At 41.9% G+C, this 6478-nt stretch overlaps 1 long non-coding RNA gene across 1 annotated transcript; it reads left to right on the top strand.

The window, feature by feature from the left end:
• Positions 1 to 489: 489 nt before the first annotated feature.
• LOC309350449 lies at positions 490 to 4933 on the top strand. The gene is made up of 5 exons (XR_014160383.1): positions 490 to 625; positions 1020 to 1098; positions 2322 to 2447; positions 3322 to 3474; positions 4819 to 4933. It is a non-coding gene; the product is annotated as an uncharacterized lncRNA (long non-coding RNA).
• The last annotated feature ends 1545 nt before the right edge of the window (positions 4934 to 6478 follow it).

The raw sequence follows: 6478 nt of genomic DNA, 5'->3' as shown, positions 1-6478 counted from the left end.
CTTCAAATGCAGCCAGGCCTGCTATTTTGTTTTTACTCTGAGCACAAACCGTGGCTAACCTAATCTGGGATTCTGATGCGCGTCCAAAGTCCATAGCCTTGACCCACAGCAAAGAATGCAAATGTCTCAAAATTTAAACAAGATTAACTATTTTAATTGTATTTAAATAGAAATGCTTGGCTAAATTACATGTGCTTTTCCATTCTGTCATCTCTTTTCCAATTCTAGATATTTTTCTGTGCACTTATATGGTAAAGTTGTCCAAGACTGTTGTCATAGTTAAGAAATAATCCTTGCTGTGGCTATAATATGATGCAGTTGAGGTGCTGCTATGTTCAGTGCGTATAGCGTGAGACTGCCTTGTAGGATATTTTCATGCTCAACACTTCTGATCCTCAGGCCAACTGCATGGCACCCATTTGTCTACGTGATGCCCTCAGTCTCCAGGGCACTGTATATGTTCCATTCTTGTGCTTCCTGGCAGGTGGTTACCAAGCAACTATGTCGCTTCAGAGTTTTATTGTCCTTTCATCCACTGGGCGACTGCATGGGTCACAGCTGCTGCTCTTAGGAAGGGAGGAAAAGGGGAGCTTTAGGGAAGACAGCCACACATATGAACAGCTCCGTAAGAACCAGAATATTTTATCTCATGTGGCCAAAATATACTGTTAGTGTTTGGAAGTGGGAAAGGCATCCACTGCTAATAAAACAAGAAGAAAAGGCTCCAGTTCCAAACCTTTACAAACAACTAAAATAAGAAGGAAGGATAAGGTTGTATTATGGCACATAGATTTCTTTGGAGAAAACCCTATCTTCCACAGAGAGGGATAAATAAAGAAACAATGGCTTTTTAATATGCAGAAAGGGAAACACTCATAAAACAGGGGGGAAAACCTGTCCCTAATTTTGTATTATTATGTTATTGTAAGAATTTCAGTGTGCATCAGCTGACAAGGAAAATTATGCAGTTATGGTTTACATTCCAAGTGTCTCTTTCAGTCTCCTTATTTGTCTTGCAGAGAAGGATGGCAACGTGATTGTAAAATGTGTTAATTCAATGCAGGAATTTTTCCTCTTGGACCCTGTCCTTTCTCTTGGGTTTGTAACCAAAACCTTATTCATCCTACTCTCTGTTTCATTTCCATGTTTTTTAAAAAAAGCCCCATCCCGTGCATGCAATTGTTCATTTCTTAATGCTAAAAATATCACATTAAATAAAGTAGGTTTTCAGAAAAACCCACCATCCTGAACTATTATAGGAGTTGCTTAGGGCTGATTCTGAGATGATCGTTTTCATATAATAAGATGCTCTTATTTATTTATTTATTTATTTAGTCGAGCACAAGGCCCCATTATTCACTCAAGTAGACTCCCATAGCAGCATACATGCAGTAAAAAAAAAAGATAATCCCACAAATTTACAGTCTAAAGGATATGACACAAAAGGGAAAGGGGAAAGGGAAGGGAGGTGGGGGAAAAGCAAACTCAAGCACTAGTTCTTAAAGCTAGAAAGTTTTTTAATAATGATCAGCTATGATGTAAGCCAGTGAAAGTCAAACTTGGCCCTCCAGATGTTTTGGGACTACAACTTCCACCATCCCTAGCTAACAGGACCAGTGGTCAGGGATGATGGGAACTGTAGTCCCAAAACAGGTAAAGGGCCGAGTTTGGCCATCACTGATGTAAGCAGTTCAGGTAGCCTGGTGGAATGGCAGCTGAGGGAGGACCAAAGGCAGAGCCAATGGAATTGTCCTACTTCCTTTCTCTTCCTTCATCTTGAAACTGATGTGGTACAGCCTATTCTGGCACTGTCATAAACTGGCAGGACGACAGGGAAGAGGAGGAAGAGGATCCCAACAAGCGGTGTAGCCAGGACTGGGACACACTGGGGCAAGCTGGGGATGGGGGAGGAAGTACTCGCAGGGTGATGGAGGACGACGAGGGGATGGAGGTCAGAGCAGCAGGACGCACCACCAGAGCCAGAGGGGCCCCTGTCTCCATGAACATGGCAGGCTCTGAGGTGTAGGGAGCTTCAGGAGGCTGAGGCAGGCAAGGACCCACAGCCCAGCTCCCAAGCTGGCCAGGTGGGGCTTGCTAGCTCTGGGAGGAGGGGTGTGATTCCTCAGATGGATTAGGCTCAGGACAGGTGAGGGTCACGTGTCTCCTCAAGCCCATATGCTGCAATCAGCATGCAAAGTACAAAAGGGAAGCAGAGCTGAGGTGCGCTGTCTGCTCAACTGCCCATGTTGATGGATCTTGTCTTGGATGCTCCTGTACCTCTATGGGACTGTGCTTCAGGTTTGACTGTATCCTGACTGCAGGACTTCAGACTTGGCTACTTGGATAGACCTTGAGCTGTGTTTCCTGACCTTTGGACTTTGGATTTGAACTTTGCTTGTGTGGCTTAACCCCTGGACTTTGAGCATGACATACTGACTTGATGCCAGGTAGGCCAGGGGTTCAGGACAGCCACCTTTTTTCTGCAGTATGTGTAGCTCACGCCTGGATTCAGTAGGGTTCACTCCCAAGTGTGTATAGGATTGCAGACAGAGTGTGAACTTTACTCAGCTGTTTCACTTTACAAGAGAGATCATAGGAGGCCAGGTCCAAGTGACAGTAGGACAAAACTCAAACATCTGGAGTTGCAACAAATGAGGCAGCCTAAGGTAGAGATGGGGAACTTGTGGCCATCCAGATGTTCTTAGATGCCAGTTCCAGCCAGCATGGCCAAAGGTCAAGGATGATGGGACCTGAAGTCTAACAAACATCTGAAGGGCCACATAGTCCCTATCCCTGGCCCAGTGAGTGAGGAATAAATTGTCAAGGGAATTCCTTACATGCCCTTCTCAGAGAGGTGTACATACACCCTGAATGTCATTTTCTGTTTTAAAAAATGTTTTGAGCCAGTCTTAATTTCCTGGCCTGGCACGAATGAATGATGAATGAATTTCTGACTTCTTCGAAGCAAAACAACAAACAGATCAGTGCATTTTTTTCTTCACCACTGGATAGAATTTATGCTCTGAAAGACATCATCTTCAGCTCAAACATGTGAATAATCAGTGCTTCTGTGATGCTTCCCCAATATTACCTCATAATTACAAATTATATAATTAGAGGCACCTTGACTACATGAACATCATTTGATGTTTATAATGATCGGGTGGCAGGGATACCCAGATCTCTTATTTCCCCATGCAAAGAGACCATGATTTAAAATGTTGCCTCTGTTGTATAGATCTTTGCTTGCCATATTGAATTGCAATGCACATTCCTCAAACCTATGTTCAATTTTACTTTATGACCATTTAACATCTCCAGGAAATTTCACATGGAACCTCTTGGCCTACCTCTGAAAATATCTTAGGATAATTACTCAAGGGGCCTTTGAAAAGTTGTAGTGCTACATGTGTTTACATGGGAACTCGACATCAGAAAGCTTGGCAAAGCAAAGCAGAAGAGGAATATGATGAGGTAATCTGGTTTATCATACAACTCTTAAGCACAAAATGTTTGCATTTTCCTATTTTGCTCTTGTGCTACTTACTGAAATAGCTGAGCACTGATAATGCTATATTCTCAAAGCAACTTATTAGATTTAAATAAATATGACCAGAACTACTTGGAAAAATTATGTTTTCTTTTGATCAGAGGAACACACATGGGCCCCTCCAGATTTTATTGTGTGTTCATGCTGGTATTGGGTGATTATACATTATTCTACTTTCAACAGTGTTAAGGGAAGGGTAGTACTACCTCTGGTGGGGGTACATCATGCTCTTTCTGAGAGAGACCAGGATGTGTGGATCAGGACAGTTTGCATTGATATCTGCAATAAAAACAGAGTGTTATTCAGTGCTAGTCCTATTACCCATTGATGGTAATGGACATGGCTAATTTAGATCCATTAATTTCAGTGGGTCTACTCTGAGTAGGACTTTGTTGAATACAACCTCAGTTCCTCCACCATTATTACTTCTGGTCCTTTGCATCCTTGTCTCTGCGTTCCAGAACCCAACTACTGATCTGCCTTTAACAGCACAATTTGGCTTTTTTATGCTTTTCTGCCTTTGCCTCAGCTGCATCCCAACTCTGAACCGACAGTATTCCTTCTAGAAGGAAAGCAATGGTGTTAAAATGACTGTCATAAATGATCTTGTAGATGTAATCGCAGTACCCATACAGTCTTCTCTTCCTTCGTGTCACGTTTTGATAAATAATGAGGCCTGTATATTCAGACACACTCAGCACTTTCAGACAGTTTTGATCTTAATAGGAGCTGAGAATATTCAAACCCCAACACAAGACACTGTTTAGAGCTGAACAGATAATGGCCAGACCACTAGTGAAGGCTAAAGTCCACCTGACAAGATCAAACACAAATCATATCTCCACAGAAATGTGCCTGGTGTTGCTCTCAGGCAGTACAAAACAACTCATTCTTTCTGCCACAAAAATTCCAGCAGAATCAGATAGGCCCTTGAGCCACCAGCTGCTCCTTTACTTTGTGGCTCAAAGAATGCGTCTGAATTTGAAAACTTGTCACCAAGCTGAATCTGTGACACACCTGTCTCTCTTGTCTGTCTCGTTCAGAAAAGCCTTACAGGGTAAGGCCGTAAAATTGAGATTTAACAAGACATCGCAGAATGCTAAACGTAACATACAGAACATGCTCCATATGCCCCACAATGGGAACGTCCTCATGTGTTACAATTTGTAAACAGGGACAACAGCTGTGGAATGCCATTGGCGGCCCCCCATTAATTCTGAGAGGACTGTCAGACAAAACATTAGATGAACTTCTCTCTTTTTTTAAAGGAACCGGAGATTAACCAACCATTTGTGTTATTTGGCATCAAAGAGAAGACACCACCGAGCATGAGCACCGCAAATCATCAAACAGTAGCAAGAAAAATCAGTACGTGCAAGTGAATTTTGTGTGCTTGTGACACTTACTTCAATGCGGTGGGCAAGACTGAACTGGTAACTTGAGAGAGGCTTCAGGGAGAGACTCAGGCTGCTGATAGCCAGAGGGAACTTCAAGATAAATGGCCTCACCACCAAGAACATCCCTTGTTCATTATTTTGTTTATTTAAGAGCACTTACATTCTGATTAACATTAGAAAAGAAAGAAAAGTCTAAGCAGTGATACAATATTAAAAACAAACAATATTATTTAAGCAAAAAATACAGCCTAGAATAGTGGTCTAAAAGCATGCCAAAGCATTTGAAAGCAAATAAAACAATAAGTTCAAGGGAGTTAAGCACATCAAAGAAGGTCCAGTCTTACGAATGAGGAAAAGCCTGGGCAAAAGGAGAAGGTTTTACATGATATCTGAAGCAACTGGTGGCTGCCACAGAGGGAAGGGCATTTCATCATATAGGACAACCACAGCTATAGGCCAATGTGAATCAGGTCCTGACCTATAGACTTATAGAGTTGGGACCACAAGGGTTATCTAATCCATCCCCTGCAATGTAGGAATCTTTTTCCCAATGTAGGGCTTGAACCCATGACCCTGAAATTAAGAGTCTCATGCTCTACCAGCTGAGCTTTCCCTGGTATACAAAAGCTTATTAAGCCAGATTTCCTTGCTGATATGAACACCTAGAAGATTCTGGTCCTCGTTGCTTCTTATAGGGTTGCCATACACCCGGAATTTCCCAGACATATCTGGAACACCGTATCTAGCAGTAAAAATGTCCGGGAAAATCCAGACAAATGGCACCCCATGTCAGCAGTGCCAATTTCCCATAAAAATAGCTATTTAGCTATATATATATATATATGCTATTTTGCAAATCAACAACTTTTCTGTCCAGATTGGCTACCCTAGTTTGCAATGTCTGACAGCAACATTTTCTAAGGACTGTTCCCCTCCTCATGCAACTTATTCTGAAGCAGGATGGGATACACCAGTTATAGCTAGTCAGAGATCTACTTTCTGGATTCTCAGCAACTTTCCTTCGTTGCCCTTCATGTTAGCATGGTTCCTTCTTCCATCCTGAATGAATTGTAAGGTTAAATATCCCACACTTTACTTGCACATGATCTGCCCTGGCTCAACAAAATAACATCAGCACAAGACCTTCCAGCGAAGAGTCTGACACTAATAGGCTTCAGCATCTTGAGAATAGGCATGTAAGGGTTTGAAAGTCCTAGTCTCAAGAAATTTCCAAACACTTTTAAGATGAAAGTTGTTCAGTGGTGTGTGTTGACTTGTACACCCACACAAAAGTGTGTTTTTTATATTTGTTCTCCTTCCATAGTAAAATTTGCCAAGAGAATGATGGATCAACATGCAGTAAATCCTGAAAGCTGTTTTAAGAAAAGTTTATTCCCCCAACACCCTGTTTATTCCGAAACAAACTTATTTGTTCTGTTTAAAATACTGGCAGCATTTGTTTAAGGAGTACCATCGGACTCACACATCACATCATTTCCACAATCCAAGCAAGGAAATTAAAAGTTAAAGA

The sequence above is a fragment of the Podarcis erhardii genome (assembly GCF_964252035.2).
Source record: "Podarcis erhardii genome assembly, chromosome: 9".
Lineage (NCBI taxonomy): Eukaryota > Metazoa > Chordata > Lepidosauria > Squamata > Lacertidae > Podarcis > Podarcis erhardii.
Note: the sequence above shows the minus strand (reverse complement) of the source record. Positions and strands in the feature narration are given on the sequence as shown.